This window comes from Lithobates pipiens, unplaced genomic scaffold, assembly GCF_037356315.1.
Source record: "Lithobates pipiens isolate NorthernLeopardFrog02 unplaced genomic scaffold, aLitPip1_a1.2 Scaffold_23, whole genome shotgun sequence".
NCBI lineage: Eukaryota > Metazoa > Chordata > Amphibia > Anura > Ranidae > Lithobates > Lithobates pipiens.
In genome coordinates, this window is record NW_027507785.1 from 281,851,702 (window position 1) to 281,864,431 (window position 12,730).

Consider the following 12,730-nt stretch of genomic DNA (forward strand, 5'->3'; position numbering starts at 1 on the left):
ACTTCTATACCCAACATGAGGGGGTCTCCCCTCTATACCCACCATGAGGGGGGGGGGGTCTCACTTCTATACCCAACATGAGGGGGTCTCCCCTCTATACCCACCATGAGGGGGGGGGTCTCACTTCTATACCCACCATGAGGGGGGGGGGGTCTCACTTCTATACCCACCATGAGGGGATCTCAATTCTATACTCCACCATGAGGGTGTCTCACTTCTATACCCACCATGAGGGGTCTCACTTCTATACCCCACCATGAGGGGGTCACTTTACCCACCATGAGGGGGTCTCACTTCTATACCCACCATGAGGGGTCTCACTTCTATACCTACCATGAGGGGGTCACACTTCTATACCCACCATGAGGGGGTCACTATACCCACCATGAGGGGGTGACTATAACCACCATGAGGGGGTCTCTATACCCACCATGAGGGGGTCTCACTTCTATACACCACCATGAGGGGGTCTCACTTCTATACCCACCATGAGGGGTCACACTTCTATACCCACCATGAGGGGGTTACACTTCTATACCCATCATGAGGGGGTCTCACTTCTATATCTCACCATGAGGGGGTCTCTATACCCACTATGAGGGGATCTCAATTCTATACTCCACCATGAGGGTGTCTCACTTCTATACCCACCATGAGGGGTCTCACTTCTATACCCACCATGAGGGGGTCACTATACCCACCATGAGGGGGTCTCACTTCTATACCCACCATGAGGGGTCTCACTTCTATACCTACCATGAGGGGGTCACACTTCTATACCCACCATGAGGGGGTCTCACTTCTATACCCCACCATGAGGGGGTCACTATACCCACCATGAGGGGGTCTCACTTCTATACCCACCATGAGGGGGTCTCACTTCTATACCCACCATGAGGGGGTCTCCCCTCTATACCCACCATGACAGATTCTCACTTCTATACCCACCATGAGGGGGTCTCCCATCTATAACCACCATGAGGGGGTCTCACTTCTATACCCCACCATGAGGGGGTCTCTATACCCACCATGAGGGGGTCTCACTTCTATACCCACCATGAGGGGGTCTCACTTCTATACCCACCATGAGGGGGTCTCCCCTCTATACCAACCATGACAGAGTCTCACTTCTATACCCACCATGAGAAGGTCTCACTTCTATACCCACCATGATGGGAGTCTCACTTCTATACCCACCATGATGGGAGTCTCACTTCTATACCCACCATGAGGGGTCTCACTTCTATACCCACCATGAGGGGTCTCCCCTCTATACACACCATGATAGGATCTCACTTCTATACCCACCATGAGGGGATCTCAATTCTATACTCCACCATGAGGGTGTCTCACTTCTATACCCACCATGAGGGTTCTCACTTCTATACCCACCATGAGGGGGTCTCCCCTCTATAACTACCATGAGGGGGGTCACACTTCTATACCCCACCATGAGGGGGTCTCTATACCCACCATGAGGAGGTCTCACTTCTATACCGACCATGAAGGGGTCTCACTTCTATACCCACCATGATGGGGTCTCCCCTCTATACCCACCATGACAGAGTCTCACTTCTATACCCACCATGAGAAGGTCTCACTTCTATACCCACCATGATGGGAGTCTCACTTCTATACCCACCACGATGGGAGTCTCACTTCTATATCCACCATGAGGGGTCTCACTTCTATACCCACCATGAGGGGTCTCCCCTCTATACCCACCATGAGGGGATCTCACTTCTATACCTACCATGAGGGGGTCTCACTTCTATACCCACCATGATGGGAGTCTCACTTCTATACCCACCACGATGGGAGTCTCACTTCTATATCCACCATGAGGGGTCTCACTTCTATACCCACCATGAGGGGTCTCCCCTCTATACCCACCATGAGGGGATCTCACTTCTATACCTACCATGAGGGGGTCTCACTTCTATACCCACCATGAGGGGGATCTCACTTCTATACCCACCATGAGGGGTCTCACTTCTATACCCACCATGAGGGGGTCTCCCCTCTATAACCACATTGAGGGGATCTCACTTCTATACCCACCATGAGTGGGGTCTCACTTCTATAACCCACCATGATGGCGTCTCACTTCTACAACCACCATGAGGGCATCTCACTTCTACACCCACCATGAGGGGGTCTCCCCTCTATACCCACCATGACAGAGTCTCACTTCCATACCCAACATGAGAAGGTCTCACTTCTATACCCACCATGATGGGAGTCTCACTTCTATATCCACCATGAGGGGTCTCACTTCTATACCCACCATGAGGGGTCTCCCCTCTATACCCACCACAAGGGGATCTCACTTCTATACCCACCATCAGTGGGTCTCACTTCTATACTTACCATGAGGGGATCTCACTTCTATACCCATCATGAGGGGGATCTCACTTCTATACCCACCATGAGGGGGTCTCACTTCTATACCCACCATGACAGGTCTCACTTTTATACCCAACATGAGGGGTCTCACTTCCATATCCATAATGAGGAAGTCTCACTTCCATATCCACAATGAGGAGGTCTCAATTCTACACCCACATGAGGGGGTCTCACTTCTATACCCCACCATGAGGGGGTCTCACTTCTATACCCCACCATGAGGGGGTCTCACTTCTATACCCCACCATGAGGGGGTCTCACTTCTATACCCCACCATGAGGGGGGTCTCACTTATATACACCACCATGAGGGGTCTCACTTCTACAACCCACCACGAGGGGGTCTCACTACTATATCCACCCTGAGGAGATCTCACTTCTATAACCCACCATGAGGGGGTCTCACTTCCATGAGACAACAAGGGTGATTGGCTGAATATATTCAAGGAGCCCATTCACACTTGAGTGCTACTTCTATAAGAGGTATGTCTGGTTCCGCTCCGCTTCCCTAGCAATTTGGGGGTGATCCAGTCCAATGCAGAGGGTTTCTCAACCAGGTTGAGGTATACTTTGAGATGCTGCCCCAGGCGTTTCCCACGGACAGACCTTAGGTGGCGTTGTTTCATCCCCAGTTATCCAGAAGGATAAGCCCCTGGTTTTGGTTACCCTTTCTTGGACTGAGTCGTTCATCGAGATACAGGCTCTAATCAACGCCAGGGCTGCAAGCCTGTTCATTGATGCTGCCTTTGTATTGAAACACTTGATTCCGCTGAAGCTGCGTGATATTCCCCTTGGCATTGAGGCTCTTGACGGGAGACTTCTACAGCCTGCCCATGTGACTCATGAGACGGTTCAGTTGTCCATGGCCGTAGGGACTCGTCACTATGAGATGATCCAATTCCAAGTTATTTCCTCACCCAAGTTTCCGCTGGTTATTGGTTATCCTTGGTTACAGAGGCACAACATCTCTTTTGATTGGCTCCGTGCTGAGGTTCTCTCCTGGTCACCACAATGCAGTGAAACATGCTTCCAGAAGGTAGCCAAGGTTCTGTGCACCTCTTCACTCTCCTCCCTGCCAGAGAAGTACCGCGATTTTAGCGATGTCTTTGATAAAGGTCAAGCCGGTAGTTTACCTCCACACCAGCCATATGATTACGCAATTGACCTTCAACCTGGGGCCATACCCCCTCGTGGCCAGTTTTACCCTTTGTCGGTCTTGGAGGAAATGGCGATGGAGGAGTATGTTGCAGACGCACTTTCTCAGGGTTTCATCTGCAAATCCTCATCTCCTGCTGGTGTTGGTTTCTTCTTTGTGAAGAAGAAGAATGGTGAACCGAGACCTTGCATTGATTATAGGGGTCTCAATTGTTTCATGATTAAGAATGCCTATCCAATTCCATTGATTATGAAGACAATCTCAGACAGATAGTCTCAAGAGAGCAACGGTTTTCACGAAGCTTGATTTGAGAGGGGCATACAATCTCGTGAGAATTAAGGAGGGCAACGAGTGGAAAACTGAGTTTAATACCAGAACAGGCCATTATGAGTACCTGGTAATGCCTTTTGGCCTTTGTAACGCCCTGGCAGTTTTCCAGGAATTTAATAACGATGTCCTCCGAGATTTGTTGCAGTTATGTGTGGTGTTTTATCTCAATGATATCCTCATATTTTCCAAGTCCCTGGAGAGCCACCACACAGATGTCTATCATGTGCTTCAGAAACTAAGAGAGAACAATCTCTATTGTAAACTGGAGAAGTGCGAGTTTCATTGTGAACAGGTTAAATTCCTGGGCTATGTAATTTCCACTGCTGGTTTTTCTATGGATCCAGAGAAACTTTCGGCAGTCCTACAGTGGACCAGACCCGTAGGTTAGTGTTTCCTGGGTTTTGCCAACTATTATCAGAAGTTATTCGTAACTTCTCGTCTCTGGTCAAGACCCTGACTGATATGACCAGAAAGGACAATAACCCACAGAGTTGGTCTCCGGAGTCCATTAAGGCCTTTGAGAGTCTCAAGGCTGCCTTTTTTTCTGCTCCTGTATTGGCACATTCTGATCCTATGTTACCTTTTATCCTTAAGGTTGATGCTTCTGAGACTGGTGTTGGCTCCCTTCTGTCTCGGCGTCCTACCTCTGAGAGTGCCGTGCATCCTTGTGGCTACTTTTCCAAGAAATTGTCACTGGTGGAGTGCAATTACGATATTAGTGACAAAGAGCTGTTGGCCGATCATTTTAGCCCTGAAAGAATGGAGACATCTCCTCGAGGTACCACTGTGCCGGTTCTCATTCTTACTGACCATAAGAATCTCACATTCTTGTCTGTGGCTAAATGCCTCTCTCCTAGAAGGGTGCGGTGGGCTCTTTTCTTGTCAAGTTACATTGTCTCATTCTTACCCGGTACTAAGAATGTAATGGTTGATGCCTTGTCACAACAGTTTTTCTCCACTTCCAAGTTGGAGTCGGTTCTGGTTAATGTGATTCCTCCTGATTGTATTCTGGCTACGGTTCGCACCAGTCTCACTTCTCCTTTGGGTGACAAAATTCTTGCTGCTCAGGACATAGTTAGGTGACACGCCCCTTGTGATGTCATCACCCAGGGCATTATGGGGTGATGACATCACAAGGGGCTGGTCCTTTAACTACATCATCGGGGGTGGCCCGCCCCATGCTAATATAAGTAATTGCACATGGCGGACCCAGCATTACACCGGGAGATCGCGTTCAGTCAACATCGGAAGAAGAACAGAGGGAGAAGACCCAGCAAAAGAGCAGAAGATAGCGGGGAGAGAGGAGAAGTACCAGAGAGGGGAGAAGGCCCAGCAAAAGAGCAGAAGATAGCAGAGAAGGACCGGAGAGTGGAGAAGACCCAGCAAAAGAGCATAAGATAGCGGAGAAGGACCGGAGAGGGGAGAAGACCCAGCAAAAGAGCAGAAGATAGCAGAGAGAGAAGAAGAGCCTGAGCTGCTTTAATAAAATACTTTAAAAACCTGTGTAGTGTGTTTATTTTTGACACTTTTTTCATTTAGGTGAATGGGTAGGGGTACGATGTACCCCATACTCATTCACCTAGGGTGGGGGGGCCGTGATGGGGGGGCCCTTCTTAAAGGGGGCTTTCAGATCACTATAAGTCCCCGCCTGCAGACCCCAACATCCACCAGGCAAGGGTTGTCGGGAAGAGACATGGGGACAACATCAACATGGGGACAAGGTGCTTTGGGGTGGGGGGTGCAGGGGCCCCCCTCTGCCCCAAAGCACCCACCCCCCCATGTTGAGGGCATGTGGCCTGGTATAGTCCAGGAGGGGGACTCTCACTCACCTCCCCCTTTTCCTGACATGCCAGGCTGCGTACTTGAATAAGGGTCTGGCATGGATCTTAGGAGGAACCTCACGCAAAATTTTGATGGGGTTCCCCTTCAAGATTCTTAGCACACAAGTCGCACCGCAAGTTGGATCATCATGATCTGACTTCTGGTGAGACTTCTATTCAAATCAATAGGCTCCCACAGGGAACCATTGATTTTGAATAGAGACAGAGAAACGTGGCTGAAAGCTAGTGTGGCTAAATGGGTATTGACACCAATGCAAAACGCGATATTTGATATTTGCACTGTTTAGCACTGAAAATTGTCATTTTAGGTACTTTCTTGCAGTGCCAGTAAAACACGTGGCTCTGTCAGTAAGTTTCTTTATTTTTGCCAGTAAAAAATTGGTGTCATTTGTAAATTTTGGCATTCTGACAGTAAATTTCATTGGGGGAAGGGGTTGGCAACACTGGCTATTACATTTATTTTTCATATTCAAAGCAAAGTCACCCATCCATCTGCATTTCCAGGCTTTATTATGTTGAGAAACCACTTTGAAACACCCCCTCAAGCATCTCTAGTTATGGCCATCATGAGTAAGGGCAGCTTATTCATGTAGCATTTACTTCATAGAATCCATCTACCTTTAGCTCAGGCATACAGGCATGAGGGACTTACCAGTCTGCTCAAATAATTTGTAATAAAAACATCTTTGCCATTCATATTATCTTATATATACTGTGATTCTGTACTTGCCAAATATGCTGCAGAAATCTCCCTCCACTGAGTCTGGCTGATATTATTTTATATGTGGGCAGCTGAAGCTGCTGCCTGTTCACTTCCTAGATTTACACAGACACACAGAAGCACGCCTCCAGCTCTGCAGCTTTCATTGGCCCTCTTATGACTCATCCCCTCTCCTTTCCTGGCAAACTTTCAGGATTTCTTCTGGCTCCGTGGGAAGGTGGCAAGTAACATCTATACTTCTGATAGACTCTGTTGTCATGTATATTAGCAATGTGGGGAAGAAACAACAAGTCTCATTGCTCATGGGAGAGGATCAGCCTGGTCTTTTGACACTTCCCGCCAGCAATGTGAGGGTTAACATAGACTTCAAAATGGACTCCATTACAGTTTTGATGCACTGCAGCATGAAGGAGGCGGGTGCCGCAGTTCCCAGAGAACATCTACAGCAATCCGTTGGCAGGGTGAGGGATTCCAGCTCTGCAGAGGAGGATGAGGAAGTGCTGCAACGTGTGTCTGATTGTAGGTTGGAGAGAAAGATTGGAAAAGATACGCTCCAGGTGTTTCGGTCCGAGCAATGTGAAACCTGTCCTGATTGACACTGGAGTGCGGTATACACCGAAGGGTAAGCTTGCCCTGTATATGGCTGCAGGCTATGAGGCTTTGGTACTGATCTGCAAGAGATGTTCCGGCCTGACCACGCAGTTGAGGCCTTGGATCGTCTGTGGACGCTGCGGAGAGCACCTGTTTGAGGTTGTCTCCCCAACTCAACCTCTGCAGATACTACAAGTTGACTGGGACAGAAACTTGTAGAAAGCTGCTAACCCTGCATTGGTGACTACCCCAGGACCCATCGCGCCGACCGCTCCTCAAGGCCGCGGTTGGGCCCAGCTGCTCGAAATGATGTCCGAGCCACCCAGGAGGAAAGTACTGGAACCGGGTAAGCCAGCGAGGAATGAGATCAGAGTGCCCGTGGGGGAGGTGATGCCAGTGCCCATTAGAGGGGATGCTAAAGTTGTGTCAGTTAAAGCGAGTGCCAAGCGCAACTATATCCCAGGCGAAGAGTCCTCTACTATTACAGATTCAGACATTCTATCTGACGGTCTATCTGAACTCTTTTCTGATACGTTGTCTTGCACTGGGAAGTGGAGTGATAGTGATGAGGAACCAATAAGTGATGTGCAAGAAAGTGAAGTTCCCCCTGTTTTTTGTCGCTGCTAATGTAGAAATCAAGCTGTCTGCCAATGCAGCCACGCTGATCATCATTTCCAGATCTTTTGAGGAAGATCGTTGGGCTTAATGGGTTCCCAAAGTCTGCCCCATCACACCCATGCCTAGCATCAAGCCTGATTATAAGCCTGATGTGGTCGCTGGGTGCTTAGTTCAGCGTGCTCAAGATGCCCGGGTCCTACCTGGATATAGGGATCCCAAAACCCTGTCAGAGATCCAGCGGATAATAATAAAGAAAGTGGCAGAAGAATATGGGTACCTCTACCCATACGTATCTGTTCATTTAAAAGAGGAAATCTCAGAGAAGGAAACTCAATGGGTGGATGAAGCTGTGAGCAGTTTCCTCCAAGGTGGCCAGGAAATACCTCTCAGTGCTAAATATCTAAGGCTATGGCCGTAAACTTAATCTGGACAGCGTAATCCTCCGTAGGCCAGACAAGAAGGACGCTAAATATTATGTTGTCACTGTAAATGGCAAAGGTATTACCAGTGAATGTCATAAAGATGCCTATGTTATCTTCCGTATGGATCAACAATTTGTGTTGTGTGATGTCAAGGATGCTATGCTGAGAGCCGCTTTACACTCGCATTCAATTTGTTGCTAGCGGAGAACATTCCAGAGAGCTGTACTGCCCGGATTGTGCTGGACTGAATGCTGCCGGCAGATACATGGAGTGCCCACCTGAGCCATGTTGGTTAAAGTTGAATTTGTTGGGGTGATCCACCCTGAAAAGCGACCTTTGACCTTCAGCAGGTTGTTGTTCCTCAAATGATGGAAAAAATCTTCTTTGTCTCCAGCTGTCCTGTGGACAGACTGAGGATACCATTGCAAGGGGACCTATGTCCCAAAGTGTGGACTCTTGCACCATGGCCTAGCTGCCTGTTGTCTGAAATGCAGCTGTGCCTCCTTGTCCCCGGAGTTGTCACTAAAGAAGAAGGGAAGCTGCCGGGAAGTATTGTCCACCCTGAGTGAAATTGATGGACTGTGACAGGCAATGGGCACTGGGTGTGTAGTTAGTTAGAATAGGTCAGTGATGGCGAACCTTGGCACCCCAGATGTTTTGGAACTACGTTTCCCATGATGCTCATGCATTCTGCAGTGTAGTTGAGCATCACGAGATGTAGTTCCAAAACAACTGGGGTGCCAAGGTTCGCCATCACTGGAATAGGTTGTGATAATGATGCAAATTCTTACCATTCATTTGAATAAAGGACCAACCCATGCATCAGAACTGTTCCTAGTGTTGGTCACCAGGTGGCGTGAGTGGCGCTGATCTGAGTGAACTTTATTCACATTATGAGCATCTAATAAAATGTGCTAAGTAAAAGTTTTTCAGATTAATGGAAAGGGGGTGGCATCCTCCATTGAGGATGGGGCCTGCTTTCGCTATGTAAATAATGCAGATATTTTATAGGGTGGATTTACACTGCTATCCTGTCTTCGGATGAGGACAACTGAAAACCATTCAATCATGTACAGTATGTATATAATGCACCATGTTACCATAGGATAGTATATGTTTGCATTTCTGTTGATCTTTCTCTTTCAGGTGTTGCTGTATTGGTATATCTTCCTTGGCTAAGGAGAGACAGGGGATCCAACCTGACGACAACACTAAGGCCCCTTTCACACTGGTGTGGTGGGTCCACTGGCGGTCAAGCGCCGCTATTTTTAGCGGTGCTTTACCGTCATATTTGCGTGGGTATTTGGCCGGTAGCGAGGCACTTTTATCCCCCGCTAATGGCCCAAAAAGGGTTCAAACCATCCGCAAAGCACTGCTGCAGCAGCGCATTGCCGGCAGTATAGCCGCACTGCCCCATTGATTTCAATGGGCAGGAGCAATGGAGGAGCGGCATACACATTGCTCCTCACCGCTCCAAAAATGCTGCTAGCAGGACTTTTTTTTACCGTCCTGCCAGCGCACCGGTCAAGTGTGAAAGCCCTCTGGCCTTCACACTGGAATGAATGGAACAGCTCTTAATTCAGGGTGCTTTGCAGGTGCTATTTTTAGCACTGTAGTGCCTGCAAAGCACCCCGCTGTGAAAGGGGTCTAAGGCTACTTTCACACTGAGGCGTTTTTCAGGTGTTTTCACGCTAAAAAAAGCACCTAAAAAGCTCATCAAAAGTGCTCAGTTTTTTATTGGCAGTTTACAAACGCCTCAGTGTGAAAAGGGCCTAACTCTTTCATACTTATAATTAGGGGTGCAACGGATCAAAAAACTCACGGATCAGATCGTTCCTCGGATCAGAGTCACGGATCGGAACCTTTTTGCGGATCAGCAAATAATAATTGAATTTGCAAAAACCTTTGAAAATTCCACCAACATATAGTCCCCACTGTAATATTCACAATCTCCCCCACTGTAATATTAGCTGAACATGGCTGGGTACGGCTGAGCATGGCTGGGTATCGCAGAGTATGGCTGGGTATCGCAGAGTATTACAGAGTATGGCTGGGTATCGCAGAGTATGGCTGGATATCGAAGAGTATGGCTGGGTATCTCAGAGTATGGCTGGGTATCGCAGAGTATGGCTGGGTATCGCAGAGTATTACAGAGTATGGCTGGGTATCGCAGAGTATGGCTGGGTATCGCAGAGTATGGCTGGGTATCGCAGAGTATGGCTGGGTATTGCAGAGTATGGCTGGGTATTGCAGAGTATGGCTGGGTATGGCAGAATATTACAGAGTATGGCTGGGTATGGCAGAGTATTACAGAGTATGGCTGTGTATGGCAGAGTTTTACAGAGTATGGCTGGGTATGGCAGAGTATGGCTGGGTATGGCATAGTATTGGCTGGGTATGCAGAGTATTGGCGGGTTATGGCAGAGTATTGGCGGGGTTTGGCTGGGTACTGCAGAGTATTGGCAGGGTATTGCAGAGTATTGACAGGGTGTTGCAGAGTATTGGCAGGGTATTGGCAGAGTATAGGCAGAGTATTGGCAGGGTATTGCAGACTGAGTATTGGCAGGGTACTGCAGAGTATTGGCAGGGTACTGCAGAGTATTGGCAGGGTATTGAGGGATGGCTGTGACTGCAATTGTCACAGACTAGTGCTGTGGGCACTACAGATGCAGCCCACAGTGCTACTTCCATCCGATCTCTCCCCTCCCCTGTACAGATCTGTAAACGGAGGGGAGAGAGGAACCGGCGTCATGAAGACGCCGGTTTGTTTACAAGTGATCGCTCCGTCATTTGACGGAGCGATCACATTGGGTGTAGAACAGGGTTGCCACCTTTTCTTAAAGTCAAACCCGAACACTTTAGTGGCGCACAGAATTTTTTTTGTTATATAAACTATACATATATTTTGCTATTAAATAGCATTTCTAATAATATGAAGTTAATAACAAGAGTCCCCCTTTTACATCTGAGTCCACAGAGTTCTCCTTTTACATTTGAACTCGCAGAGTTCCCTTTCACTGTAAGGGGGGATTCTGCAGACTCTGATGTAAGGGAGAACTCTGGGGACTCTGACATGAGGGATGCTCTGGGAACCCTGATCTAAGGGGGAACACTGAGAACTCATATATACGGAGAGGACTCTGATGTAAGGGGGGACACTGTGGCTTTGGTGTAAAGGAGAACTCTGATGTAAGGAGTGCTCTGAGAACCCTGTTTTACTTTAGTGTACTCACTCAGAGGCAGGAGAGAGAAGGTGGGAGACTTCAGTCACAAACAGGGATGGATGGTGAGCTCACTTACCCCTTGGCAATCAGTACCTTTCATCCAGATGTCTCTGAGGCTGCTGGACTTCAAATTTCCAGCCCCCACTTTCCTTTTCCGAGGCACATCCCTGGGGACTGGAGTGTGGACAGAGGGGTAGGGGCAGGAGGAAGAGGTGCAGATCGAGCCCTCGCTCCTCTCCGATCTGTACATGTATTTGGGGGGGGGGGGATTGTTAATAATGGCTTTGGGCAGTGTGAAAGAGAGTGTAACACACTCTCAGCTTAGACAACTGCAGCCAGCAACCCTTCTGGGAAGCCATAGTCCAGTCTGAATAATGTGTCCGGGTTTCAGGCAGGCTAAAACCCGGACGTATGATGCCAAACCCAAACTGTCCGGGTGAATCCTGGACAGGTGGCAACCCTAGTGTAGAAAGATGGCCGCCGCTTAGGAGCTAGGCCGAAGCCGCGGCCTTTCCTAAGGCTGAGACGGCGGAGCGCTACGCGGAGCGCGGCATGTGCAGGCATAGGACACACCTCCTGCCACAACCTCTTAAAAGGAGAATTATACGAAAATAATTATTAGGTAAACCCTCAAGTGCTTTTTAACACTTCTATTCCTTTATATTGGCTTTTAAACGCATGTACAAATGCAACAATTTACAAACTGGATAAAAGGTTTAGCACTGGGAAACACTTTATGATAGATCAGTAGTGCATTTTATATATAGGTATATGCATCAGACCAAAATGAGGAACAAATGAGGAGGAATGAGGGATAGAGGGACAGAGGGACTTTGTTCCAAATCACAGACAGTCCCTTGAAATCAGGGACAGTTGGGAGCTGTGGATCACTGATGATTGTAGCAGGTGACACCGAAAGATGAGGCTCCTCCTCCTCAGCCTATGGACATTGCTTTGTGCTCTTGTTATCTTTGTTCTTATTTAATGGTGTCAGGCGCCTCTGCAAAACATCTGCTTTTTTCCTACATGTATTATCAAACATGCAAGTCCAGTCCAAGCACCGAAGGTCCCCTCTTCTGCTGAAAATGCTGGTTGCCTGGCTGCTTTGTTGATCCATGAGGGGGTTGGTGGTGGTCGGTTGGCTGGTTGGGGGCCGCGGGCTGCTCCCCAAGAAGTTTGAGCACCAGCCGCCGCTGCCTCCTGGATCACTTTTTCCTGCGTTTACATGCTCCTGCTTTAAGGCTGGATTCACACTAGAGCACGGAGCGGGGGTCCAGTGCATCAACATTCACCGGTTCGGGTGCGATTTCAGCCTGAATATTTGGCTGAATTCAGACCTGAAACAAACCAAAAGACGCACAGGACTTCAGTTCAAATCGCACCGGAGCCACTCTGGAGATGTGTGAACCGGCTACATAGAGA

At 48.5% G+C, this 12,730-nt stretch overlaps 1 protein-coding gene across 1 annotated transcript in view; it reads right to left on the minus strand.

The window, feature by feature from the left end:
- Positions 1-12,730, minus strand: part of RNF11 (ring finger protein 11) — an 83,689-nt gene that overhangs the window by 68,594 nt on the left and 2,365 nt on the right. The window lies entirely within an intron of this gene.